The sequence below is a fragment of the Lonchura striata genome, chromosome 7, assembly GCF_046129695.1.
Source record: "Lonchura striata isolate bLonStr1 chromosome 7, bLonStr1.mat, whole genome shotgun sequence".
NCBI classification, from domain to species: Eukaryota; Metazoa; Chordata; class Aves; order Passeriformes; family Estrildidae; genus Lonchura; species Lonchura striata.
Window position 1 is genome coordinate 29,352,350 of NC_134609.1, and position 13,539 is coordinate 29,365,888.

At 44.6% G+C, this 13,539-nt stretch overlaps 1 protein-coding gene across 1 annotated transcript in view; it reads left to right on the top strand.

Annotated features, from left to right (window-relative positions):
* Positions 1 to 3,230: 3,230 nt before the first annotated feature.
* Positions 3,231 to 13,539, top strand: part of ZRANB1 (zinc finger RANBP2-type containing 1) — a 41,622-nt gene continuing 31,313 nt past the window's right edge. The window contains exon 1 of the mRNA XM_021526357.3: positions 3,231 to 3,325. The gene's annotated coding sequence lies outside the window, so the exon portion shown is untranslated. The remainder of the gene's footprint in view (positions 3,326 to 13,539) is intronic.

Genomic DNA, 13,539 nt, shown 5'->3' on the forward strand with positions numbered 1-13,539 from the left:
TGGGACATGCAGCCTAGAATTTGCTTTTGCTCTGGTAAATATTTTCAAATTCAATTTGCCCACATGTTATTCAAATACTATCCAGGGACCTTTTTCACTACTCTGAATGCTTCTGTTCTGCAGAGATTAAAATCTCTTAGAATCACAGAATTCTTTGGAATTATATTTTTTCAGTTGGTTATAACCCTTTTCCAACCCAAGCCCCTCTGTGAGTCTGTGGTTCTAAGATGTTCCTTGTATTTTCATATATTTTTATGCAGTCTAATATATAACAGTTATTTCTGGACATTGCCATTGTTGCACAGTTGAGGCAGCATTTAGAATTTACCCCAACATCTCTTCCATCATCTTGCCTAGATGCCAAGAGCAAGGGATACATTTTCATTTTCTGGATGATTTCTAAGCTGAGAGATGGTAAAATTCCTTATGACAAGGAATATTTATTTTACATGACTTATCCAAGTCTTATTAAAAAAAAAAAAATTGTCCCCCTTTTTTCTACAGCTATGTTTTGAGAAATGCACCAACTTGTTCAGTGGAGTCAGAAAGAGAATTTAGTAAATAATTAGTCTGGGAGAGAGAAATCACATTACCTTCCCCCTGCAACAGTTCTCAATGTTTATAGGGAACTAATTTAATTGCAAATGAAGACAAATTTCTATTTCAGTCTCCATAAGTAATTACATTTTACTTGTCCTGACTCCAGTCCTGGTTGTTTGCTTTCTGGACAAAGGGATTTTCTCTAGCACTGCTCTGCTGGAACATCTCAGGTGCTTTTCTTTATGGTCTGAGGGAGAAGGGGTGGATCCAGCTGGTCCAGGACGAGTTTCCCAATTCAACACCAAGCCCAAGGCATTGTCTACCAGAGTCTGGGAATGGGGAGTGAAACCATGGAAATAAGAAAGTGCTAAAACATCTGAGAAAGCCTGAAATAAAAAGTAGTAAATGCAGTGGGGGGAACAAAATATCATGTATCAAAAGATGTAAAACCCACGAAGGAAAAACAAGGATGTGGAAAATACACATTTTCTGTCAGTGAGCCTACAAGGGCAGCTTAAGGAAGATGCAGTCTCGCAATTTTTGTGTGGAAAGCAAAAAAAAATATTGCAAAGCCAGCACAAGGACTGAACCCAAGGGCTGGCAGAGCTGTTGTTGCTGGTCTTTTCTTCTCAGAAGATAAATGGGTTCTGCACTGTGGGGCTGCTGCTTGGATGAGTCTTTTTGGGCAGGGTGAACTCCATCCTGAACTGCAATCCCACACATTCCTGTCTTGGGTCAAAATGGCTGGAATTAACACGTGGAGGAAGTGTTTAAAATTTATTTCACAGAATCAATTTAGATTAAAAAAGACCTTTGAGACTGAGTCTGACTTATGACCCAACACCACCATATCAACCTGACCATGGCACCTGCTGGATTCTGGATTCCCATCAATTCCTTCAGTTGTTCCACAGCGAAATATTTCAATGAGTGCTGGTAAGAAACAAAGGACAGAGTCATAAGCTGCAGCCAGTGGAGGTTCAGGTTGGACATTAGGAGGAATTTCTTCACAGAAAGGGTGATCAGACATTGGAAGGGGTTGCCCAGGCAGGTTTGGAGTCCCTATCCCTGGAGGTGAACTAGGAAGGGCTGGATGTGGCACTGAGTGCTCCGGGCTGGGGACAAGGTGGGGATTGGGCACAGCTTGGATGGGCTGAGAGGGCTTTTCCAACCTCAGTGACTCTGGGATCAGCTGCCACAAACCAATGCTGCTGCCTGGCCACGTGCCATCCTAAGGAGGTTTTTTGAGGGATTACTCCCACAGGAACCTCCGATGTCCATCTGTGATGGACAAAAACCCTCTAACGTGTAAAGTTAGAAAGCGTGTGTTTATTGTGTGCAGGATCGCTCCCAAATCCACACCGCAGCTTCCAGGTGATTACAGAGCCTTTTTATCCATACAAGTATTGAATACCCAAAATGCAAATACATATTTATCATTTTGGTACATCCCTTTCCTCGCTTCCTATGCTAATAATTTCAAAAGCTATTAAGCATGCGTGGTTTGTTCCTTGAAATGGGTCGGTGTCCCTTTCATGGGGGGGGGTCCCAAAATGAGGAAGTCAATGAAGTCTTTCTTGTTCTGACCTTTCTACCTTTTCAATGCAAACATGACAAATTAACTCTTGGTAGAACTCCCATTCCTTGTCTTCAGAACAGAGGAGGCCCACAATTGTCTTGCATTCCTAAAACCTATTTGTCAGTTCCTATACTCCTCACTATAAACCCAGCTAACTGAACATCGTGCTGACAAGCCACCAATTATTAGCTAACTCCTAACTCTTCACTTCATCGAGGCCTACTCATTTAATTAACTCTAGTGAGGCTTATCTCTAACTAAAAATATAAGCTCCTCTAAAAATCTCTTAAATTCCTTAAAATTTCACGTTTCAGACGTGCGGGGCAGGGGTGTGGGCACGGGAATGGGCAGGGGAGGAGCGGGCAGGGCCGGGCAGGGCTGGAATCGCCCCAAGCGTGCCGAGGGACCCGGCAGGGAGCGGGGAGGGCCGGGAAGGGCCGGAGCCGCCCCTGGGCTCCCTCGGGACCCGGCAGGGAGCGGGAAGGGCCGGGCCGGGCCGGGCCGGGAAGCAGCGGGCAGGGCCGGGCAGGGCCGGTCGGTGGCGGAGCCGCCCCTGGGCTCCCTCGGGCCCCGGCAGGGAGCGGGAAGGGCCGGGCCGGGCCGGGAAGCAGCGGGCAGAGCCGGGCAGGGCCGGTCGGTGGCGGAGCCGCCCCTGGGCTCCCTCGGGACCCGGCAGGGAGCGGGAAGGGCCGGGCCGGGCCGGGCAGGGCCGGGCAGGGCCGGTCGGTGGCGGAGCCGCCCCTGGGCTCCCTCGGGACCCGCCCTGAGGGGCCGTCCCGGGAGGCGCCCCCTGGCGGCCGCCCTGCGCGCGGCACCCCGCGGCAGCGATGACATCACCGCCCTGCGCAAAGAGCCGCCCGCCGGTTGGCGGAAGGCAGGAGCGGGCCCGGCCAATGGGCGGCGCGCAGGGCCGGCAGGCCGCGCTGACGTGCAGCTGGGCCGTGCGGGGGTTTATTTTGCTTTGGGCCGCTCCGGCCGCCGCCATTAGAGGAGTGCGGGCACAGCCTTCCCCCCCTCCCCCCCCCCGCCGCGCCGAGTGGGAGCGCCCGCGGCCGCGGCAGCCGCGGCGCCTCGGGAGAGACCATGTCGTGAGCGGGGGGCGGGGGGGGGGAACGCGGGAGGGGGGGGGGGCGGCGCGGGGCGCAGGCGGCTCCCAGTGCTCAGAGCGTGTTCCTGAGGGACTGAGGGACGGATCCCGGCGGAGAGGTAAAGCCCTGTGCTCTCGCTGCCCTCCTCGGGCAGCGCTGCGGGGCGCGGGGGGAACGGGGGCGAGCAGAGCCGGGGCCGGCCGGGACCCGCGGTGATCGGCGCCTCCAGCGCGGCCCCGATCCCGCTGTGTCCGTGTCCCGCGTGGAAGGGTTTGCTGGGGGAAGGCAGGCTGGCACAGCCTCGCTGCGAAGGCGGGGACTCGGGTTTTCCCTCCCGGACCCCGGGCTGTGGTGCCTCGGTGTGCCCGGTGGGATCGTGCCTGCGCTGCCTCCCTCCCGCTCTGGTTTTGTTCGTGGTCGCGTGTGCCGCTGTGGATCCGCACGCGGTGCTGGAGTAGGTGATGGCACTGATGGTTTGTGTCTGTGGGTTTTGGGTAGCAGAACTAACATGGTATTGCCTATCCCATCCTTGGAAGTGTCCACGGCCAACTTGGACGGGGCTTGGAGCAGCCTGGGATAGTGGAAAGTGTCCCTGCCCATGGCAGGGGGTTGGAACAAGATGATCTTTAAGGTCCCTTCCAGCCCAAGCCGCTCCGTGATTCATTCTGTGATTCTGTGATCACCTATTGTGGATGCTTTTTAAAGTACAGTGTGGGAAGTATTTCAAAATCGGGCTCGTCTTTGGGAACCGAAGTCCAAACAAAAATCAGGAAAGTTGGATTAAGGAGCGAGGCAGACCTTGGTTAATCCACGCTGCCAGCGCCTCCCTGTCTGCTTCCACAGTCCCAGACTGCAGCAGCTTCCTGGCAGGATAAGATAAACTTGTCTGCGGAGGTCATGGATGTGTCTGCGAGTCCTTTGGATGTGTCTGTGAGTCCTTCCTTGGGAGTGACAGGATCAGCCTGTCCCCACATCAGTCACGGCTCCCTTGGGAGCAGCGGGTGGGAGAAGTGATGGAGGAGATGGATCCGGGTGTCCTGCACGGCTGGCACAGCCCGCCTGCTGAGAACTTTCTGCTGCCACGGTGGCTTTCAGCGATGGCGATAATGACAACTTTTTCTGGAATTCTTGGGGGTTGGTGTGGTAAACAAACGTTGTTTGACGGGCTTTGTGCTGTGCTTGAACAGTCTCTGCTCACCAGCTGCCTGCCGTGTCACAAGTGGTGGAGCTGCCATGTGAATTTAATGCTTTGATGTGTTTGTTGGGGCAAAAATTGAAAGGTGGGATGTCTTCTGTGTAGTTACTCCCTCTTTCTCAGAGGTCACTGTTGTGAGCAGAACCTTTTAAGAGTAGTTCAGGAGAGATCTGCTGTAATCAGGTTTGTTTTTCCATCTGCTTATCTGTCTCACAGAATATATTTGTGAGGCTTATTTATTTCCCCCCCCCCCCTTTTTAAGTAATTACTCAAACAGGGGGAGACAGGTGAGCAGCAGGAGGTGTTCTGGAACTCTTCTGCTGCCCTTCTTCTGAGGCCAAGCTGAGTTGGTGTTTCAGCATGTGGAGGCTGGCATCATGTCATACATCAAAGATCACCTCTGGTTTAAGCCCCTCACAGCATTCAAAGAGAATAAAGCCTTTGGATGCTTTGCATTTCGTGGGATTTATGAAACTAATTGTGTGGTGTAGTTCTCTTGAAGGAGAAAGAAATTGCTGCTTTACTTTCCTTGTGCTGCTTAAGCAAGGGCGAGTAGGTGGGGGTGACACCAGCGGGGCCGTGAGCTGTTCGTGTGGAGCTGTGTCTATTAGCATTCTCTCAGAAGTATAATTACAAATATTAATGTAATTGGAATGCTGAGTGGCACAAAAACGTCAACGGGGTTCATCACAGAAGCGTGACTTTAATTGGAGACTAATTCCAGCTCAGAATGGGTCAAGGGGACATTTTTAGCTTGTGTGTGGCCGTTCTTATTGTATGTTGTTTGACCTGTAAATTCCTCGGGGACAGGAATTCCCACTCATCTTTGGTGCCCTTTGCAAGAAGGATCTGTAAATAAATCAGAATTGTAAGTAGGAAATACTTCACTGATTGAATGGGAGGTTATTTTTAATACAGTCAATCAAATAATCAAATGTTCTCTCAGGCACTTTAAAGTGAGATTTACTGGCTCCTTCATGTGGTATTAACTTGGGTGATAATGTTTCTCTTTCCAGCTTCTCTTTGTCATATCGGTTCTAGCACAACTTCAGATCAATACATTCCTTGTCGTGATGTGCTCTCTGCTAATCACAGCAAAGCAGCATTTAAACTGCTACTGCCAGTTCTCTTAATAATCTCATGCCCTTTCCTCCCCCCAAATTTGAAGACTGGGTTATTTTGGGCTGTTCAAAATTGATGTCAACAAGTAATCCTCAGTTTAACTAGATGAATTATGATCCACAGTCTCCTGGTACTAAAATGGAACTAAACTTCAGTTTGGCAGCTGAAAATGGCTGGCTTAGCTGTAACAGAGTTCTTAATTTTTCTTTTTTTTTTTTTTTTAATAGTACTGTGTATGAGGAGGGAAACAAGGCAAAGTTGAAAATAGAATTTTTTTCCAACACAGCTGCTGAAGAGTTTGCCATTTCCCTTGTCAGATGGCGTAGCTTGGTAAAATCAGTTTAGTAACATAGATAATTGTAACTTTGTCATGTCAGTTGAATGGAATTTATTACACCTTAAAACGTTGTCTTCAAATTAAGATTTCAAACATTTGGGATCCAGACACTTTGCTGGTACTTTTCATAGCTTTTCTTGTGTAGCTGTCATTGCTTGAGCTTGCACAGGATTGTGACTGTGCTCATTTTTACATCATCAGTGGCTGGAGTGCAGCTGCTCTATGTAGCTAATTCTTTCGGAGCTTTCTTGATGTGCAAGATTAATAATTACCTCTTAGGGGTCTACCACTTAACATGCTTAAAAAGAAGAACTGTCACACGTCAACAAGAATTCTGAGAGTGTGTTAATCTATAATAATATTTATGATTTTGTGTTTCCTTCTTTTGTGGCATAGGCAGGTGTTCAAGAGCTCTGTACTCAAACTGGAGCTGTGTCCACCTGGCATTTTTCAAAACAACTTTTTTTCCTCTGCTGATGTCCCATTTATGCAGAAACTCACTTGGTGTAGACCAGAGAGAGGAGAGGTGTGGAGGGGATGGAGCAGGGAATGAGGGCAGTGATGTCTGAAGAGGGAACTGTCTTCAGGAGGGAGCTGATACGGAGTTTTTTTTATTCAAAAGCAGAAGGAATAGCAGATTTTTTACAAGGAATATGGGGAGGTAATACAGTGGAAAGATTGGTAGTGACTGGTATGTGCAGAGCATCTTGCCTAGGAAGCAGCCAAATTTGCAGCCCTTTTGCATTTTCTGCTGTACAGGAGATATAATTTAGTTGGCATTTTTCCCTTTGGTTATTTGTATTTGTCTTGATGTAATCTGTTCTGCTTGTTCTTAAGACAAGGATACTACTTGTGTGGTTTGTTGTAGTTTTTTGTTTGTTTATTTTTTATTACGGTTGACTAAGTTGGATTTTTTTTTTTCTGAGAATGGCTTGCAAATTTTACATTAAGGACAGTTAATTACTTCTAAGAAAAGTGCTGGAGAAGACACAGGATTTAAGTTTGTCTTTAAGTTCAGAGCTAAGCTGAAAATACATGAAGTACTGAGAACTAGGTACAAAGTGTGAATAGACATGTAAGCTGCTGTCCAGGGAATGTGGGGCTGGAGGGATGGACTTGTGTCTGCTGAGGCAGGTGGAAATAGGGCTGTGTAAGTAGGATTGTGTCTGGAACTGTGACCTGGGAGCAGGGAGGCTGCAGTCTGCTCCTCTTCCCTCCCTCCCACTGTGCCAGGAGCCAAGGCACGGTGCTGCTTTATTTGGGTTATGGTTGCCATTACTTCTGTAATCAAATGTTAAAGTTGCAAAATCCTCCACGTGCTCCTTTGACTTCAGTTTGATTTAGCATCTCATCCTGAGAAGCTGTTTCTAATAAAACAGAGAAAGTTGGGGTTACTGAGGAGTTTGTGGGCATTAAGAAACTTTGAGAAGGTATGTTTGTTTTCTTGGTAACTTCTACATATTCAGGAGTTGGGGTTCCTGAGCTAAAGAAAGCTGTCAGAACCATGATTTCTGTGACTTCTGAGAGTCTGGAGGGAAAAATAAGCTTGAGTGATCTGTTTTTTGTTTGTTTGGTGTTGTTTTTGGTTTTTGGGAGTTTCTTTTTTCAGTGTATCAGAACTATTTTGATGAGTAATTGTTTTGTGACTTTGAATTTACACAAACTTTTATGGGTCCACTCATTTAAAAACTCTGTGGTTCTTGATGCAGTCAGTTGATTATCTGGGAAGAAAAACATCTGTCATAAATCTCATAAATGTGTATTATTCTAGCAAAAAATAGGAAGTTTGTTTTATGGTTGTTGGTTTACGAGGGAATCTTGTTTTTTGTGGTTGTTGGGACCATAAGTGCATTGTGAGCGCTTGACTTGTGATTAATGGGCTTGAAAGTTTTCCTTGAGTCTCCAATCATCTTCCCAGTATCTCAGCAGGGATCTGTGGAGACAGCTGGCATATTTATTCCTTGCTGACATTTCAGTACTCCCTGGAAGAGTCTCAATCTACAGCTCTTGGGTTCAAGAAGTGTTGATGATCTACTTTTTGACTGGTTCTCAGTGCCCTGGTGAGTCAGGGGTGTTCTGTGCTGGGCTTGTGCTTGTCACTGACACCATCTGACAGATGGGCCAGTGGGTTCAGGTTTTACCTGCAGTGCCTTCCCCTTACTGCTCATTTTATCTTGCTGAAGGGCTGAAATGGGCTGCTGGACTTGTTACGGTTTTATTTTTGACCTCTCTATTGCTGTTCAGCTTTGTAGGGATAAAAAGAAATGTCACCTCATGCCTTTTAAAGGGCTTATTTAAACAAGGTTGTTCAGTGTTGCCTTTAGTAGAAACTTACTCCCACCCCAGAACGTGTTAGTTCTGCTTTAGAGATGAAACTTTGCAGGTGTGCAGAGTGCCCTGCTGTGATTAACTCAGAGATATGGATTATGAAATAATCCATAATAATTACAAAATACAGATTACTAATATGGTTTAAAAAAGCAATTTAAAAAAAAGTGGTATCAATGTCTCTAGAAGGAATTTGGATTTGTTTTTGTGGTATTTGACTCTAGTTCTTTGCACTGTTTAGCAGCAGCATCCACACTAAGAGTGGACTTTGTGTGTTGTGATAATAGCATTTTTGCTACTATTTTTTCTTCTTTCCTCTTTTTGATACTTTGCTCCCTTGCCAGCATCTTAGGAAGAGCTGGATGAAATGAGTGTAGAGTTTGTTTGGCTCACTTGAACTGGGACTTGCCTTAAGTATATTCCAGTTGGAAATGCTTGTACCAAAGGCAGTCCTTGGCTGTGTCTGAATGTGGCTTGTCATTAATTAGGAGCAAACTGCCCAATAGTGGATGCTGAGTGTGTGTTTCCATGTTTCCTTTGGAGGCAGGTGGTTTTCCTCCTCTAAATGGTGACTGCGTGTGTAGCCCTGCTCTAATTTATGGTCAGCCAGTATTGAGGAGGTCCAGGGGATAATTACAAGAAAATGTACAAGTCTTGGTGTAATGTTCCTGCTGTTGGACAGGTTTAAGTGTTTCAGGGTTTTGATGTCTGACTCCACAGTGTGTTTTCAGTCAGAGTGTGACATCTGGTTTTCCTCCCTGTGTGTGAGGATGGCTGAGAGCTAAACAAAAATGGGTCTGGTGGTTGAGGCACAGTCTAAACACAGAAACTGTTTTTGTATTTGACCTCACTTTTTAGAAAGAAACATCTTGTTCAACTTCTCTACTTTGTCCAAGGCTTTATCTTTATAAAGTTTTAACAGTTCTGTTGTTTTATTGTGTATATGTGTTACTGTAGATCTTAAGTCAATATTCATCTGTTGCTGTTCATAGTCAAATTCATTAAACGTTGCTGGCTGTGTTTGTGCAAATCTTCTATCATAGCTCATTATTTTGAGTAATTTTGTTGGGTTTTGATTAGTATTGTGTGGGAGATGTTGTGCATTATGTAACTGTTAAACTGCTTACCCTTGTTTGCCCAAATGGTGTTGGTTTCTAAGCAGTCAGTTGTATTTAGTCCATCCTAATGTGTAGTAACATCTCATCAGGATAGTCGTTCACTTTTGATTGAGCTTAAAAAAAACCAAAAAAGCAACCCTGACAAAGAAAGAGAACTGAACTGCAAGCTGCTGCTGCTACTGGTTTTTTATAGGTTGTTTTCAGCAGTTAAGATTTTCTTAGCTTTTAGTCACAAATGTAATAGAGCTAGATGGAGTTTGACCCATTTGAGATGAGTAATGGATAAAATGCAAACTTGCACCATGCAAATTACACAGGAAGGTTAACTGTAGTGGCTAAGAGCATAGGAATGCTTCAAGAGATAAACATTAAAATTTAAAAAAAGACAGCAGAAAGAGAAAATATTTACTCTTCTCAAATATCTCTTAATTCTGTATGAGTTTCCAGCTTTTGCAGACACATCTGTTTACATTAAGTTGTAGATCTAAAGTTCATTGTCAATCTTGTATTTCAGATGTCTCCAAAGATCAGAAACCTCCCAGCTGTTTTCCTTCTTAGTGCATGGAGCATTAGCAAAATTGGACATCCTCTTGCATTAAAGCTGCATATCAGTTCTTTTGCTTATGAAAAGTCAGCAGTTGGGTTGAAAGTGTGAATAGAATATTGAAAAGAAAGCTGAAGCAAAATCAGCATAATTTTTCTGAATGCCATAAATACCTAATAAACTAGATTGAAGATGCTTTGAAATTAGATACTAATCCATAAAGCAGAATGAAAACAATTTTTTATTTTATGTAAATGAAACGCATCTGAATTCACCCAATGAACAGACTTCTGAATATGTTCAGAAGTTTATTCGTACTTTCTTGCTTTTTTTGGTTAAGAGAACAGTATTTCTTGCACTGTGTTTCTTTGTGAGAGCTGAAGTCTCCTGGATTTTAACTCATTCCCCACTTACAAGATGAAAAGTTTTAGGTAGTGAAGCAGGTCATACCTAAAAATATGCAGTAAGGAGTATTTTTGGTGATCTGGACTATCAAAACTGAAGAAAATGTTTGAAGTCGCTTAACATGCTAGATTGAAAACATTTTAGTTGGACCTGAGTAACTATTTACAGTTTTTTTTTCTCATGCACCATTACTGCTATAGTTTATAAATTGTTGTGATGCATGGGAGTGATTGGCTCTTCAATGGAATTCAGATTTGTGCCAGTCTTCACTGGATGCTGCTTCTCTTGAGACTGCAGCGGTGCTGGGGGGAGCAGAGGAGCTGCTCCCCTGCTCAGGAGGGCAGAGTGTGTGTTTGTCTGTGTGTGTTTGGAGCAGCCCTGAGGATGGGAGGATGATGCAGAGCCTCCCAGCACTGCTGGTGTGTGTGTTTGGTGAGAAGGGTTCTGCCTTCTGTGGCTGCTGCACTCTGGGTCCAGTTCCTGCTGTCAGCACTGCACACAGCCAGCTGCTGTTCAAGGAAATCAACATTTCCTAAGTAAAACCTCATAGAGCAGCTTGCAGAAAATTATCCCACTGCTCTTTCGCTGAGATGACAGTGTTTTCTCATTTTTGCTGCTGTGTTTGGGACTGAATCATTGCCTTTTTAAAGAATTGTCCTAACAACCAAAGCAAACTATGCTTGTTTGTTAAATTCCTTGCTTCAGTGTGTTCGGGCTAATGCAGAAAATGCTTCTGTGTTTGTGACTTCACAATAATCTTTCCATTCTTTATTATAATACTACTGCAAAGCTTCCAGATTTGGTGCTGATCTGATCTGTTTATTCCATTGATGAGGTCAGGGTTCTTAGTTTTATTAAAATTAATTTGAGGAGATGACAGTGGAGCTTATTGTTAGTTCCCATCAAACTACAGAAGTCCAAGTTCAAGCTTTCTGCTTTTAATATTCTGATCTGTGGATGCTTATACTGAATTATTGAGAAAGAAGAGCAAATAGCTGAAGGTAGAGTAAGTTTGGTAAGCTAAGAGAAGAAAGTCAGGTAATGTCCACCTTGGAAAATAAGGCTAGGATTTGTGAAAGGTTTTACTTTTATTCTCCTGAGTGCTGTATTAACAGATTCTGCATTTGCTTATAGAGATCCCTTTCTCTCAGAAAAAGGTACTTCTGCTTATTGTGTTCATCTGAAAAGTTGCTTTAGTGTTTTTAAGATAAAGAAACCAGCCTGCCTTTCTTTTTGGAGCAGCCTGTGAGAGGCAGCTGCACGGGGGGCAGGAGGGTAGTCCTTGATTGGCCTTTCAAGTCTTGCTGAAGGCTGAAGCCAGCACCTCGGGCTCCCTTTTTCTCTCTAAACACAGAAGCAGTTTTATTTGAAAATCATAGACATGAACATAGTGAATTGGAGGTGGGAACACTGATTTGATCCGTGTAATTACGTAAGGTTTCAGCCAGCACAGATCCAGCACCATCCCAGCAAAAATCTGTGGTGTAGACTGGTCTAAATCAGCATCTGGCCTGGTTGCAGGGAGGGCTTGATGCTTTAATGAAGGGGAGCTCCATTTTGTTCCTTGTTTGAGCCAAAGGAAAAACAACTTCTGGACACAGTGAATAATTAAATTGAGCGAGTGCAATATATCCTGTCATAAAAGTGCTGTCGAAGAACTTTGTTGTTTCTTCCCAATTTGTGTGAGCCATTTTATGTTTTCCTGTGCACCCAAACAGAAGTATGTTCTTAAAAATTGAAGCAAAGCAAAAAGAAACCAAAATTCTGGTTATTCTAGGTCACCTTTTACAACTGACTTAATGTAGTGAAAGGGTGATCTGATAAGGTTTTGATTTTTTTTTTGTTCCTTACTTATCAGAATGTAATATATTTTTCTCTTCAGTGTATTGAGTTACTCTACAAGTGTGTCCAGAAGGTACTCAGCACACTGTCTAAACTGATCAACTGAAATTTGTTTGAAGTTTTGTGGGTTTTAATTTCTTGTCTGCTCATGCTTTTTGGGCATAAAGGCATGCACCTGCACTTCACAGTCACTGTGTTGCTATTTCTCTGTCAGATGAGGTGCTCCATGATTCAGCTTCTCCTCTGTGAGGAATCTAAAATAACAAGTTGACTTGAAAACAGAGTCAAAGAAGTAATTGGGATAAAATGTAATAAGCTTCAAACTGCTGTGGCTGGATGGTAATGCTGTATCACCAGTAAATCACAGAATCACAGAGTGGTCTGAGTTGGAAGGGACCTTCAAGCTCAACTTGTTCCAATCTCCTGCAGTGAGCAGGGACACCTTCCACTATCCCTGTTGCTCCAAGCCAATTCCAGGGATCCAGAGGCAGCCACAGCTTCTCTGGGGCAGCCTGTGCCAGGGCTTGCCCACCCTCACAAGGAACAATTTATCCTTAATACCTAATCTAAACATACTCCCTCCCTTTCAATGTGAAACTGTTTCCTCTGTCCTGTCACCGCAGTTGCTGAAGTAAACAAAATTGGATTGGTCTGGTGTCTCTGACCTCCAGCTCTGCTCCCACCAGATCCATCTGTGGGTAGCTACTGTGGTGAGTAGAATTGGAGGTCAGATCAAGTAAAAAACAGTAAAAAACCCCCAATGCTGTATTTCCTCTCTGTACTTGGTGTTGGCAGAGCTGTCAAGGAAGAGAAATTGCATTGCTCTGTTGAGCCTTTTTATGTTCTTTACTTCATAATAACCCGAAGCCTTGTGTTTGGAGGTGGTGAGCTCATATCTCAGAGGCTTTCAAAGCTGCAGATACTCAGCCTCTCTAAGAATTATGTCTGAGAGCTGCTTTTTAAGGGGCACAGAAGATAATTGCAGCTAAAAAGCTGATCTTGTGATAGGTATGAAAGCTTTCCTGTAAGGTGGGATGTCCTGAGATATTTTGTTTCCTAAGTAGTATCTCGGTACTTGTTTGGATTGTTTTTGCAGCCAGCTGCTTTCCAACTTGAGCTACAATCTCCTTTCCCAGTCTTAATATTGCTAAAACAGATGATGTCTTGTTTTCAGGCCCCATCCCAAATGTGGGTTGGGATTTGTCTGCAGTTGGAACTGCTTTGTTTGAGGCCTTACAAACTGGGGCAGGGAAGAAACCATGTACAGTTACAGATACCCATCACAGGCTGTTTATGGATTTGATGGGAAGCATCACCTACTCTAACCAAACCAACTTCTGCTCCAGTAGGAATTTTTCTCAAGCATCGGAGTATTGGGACAGCCACTTTTGGTGGTCCTTGGTGGCACAATCCATTGGTGGCAAGTGCATGGGCAATGTGC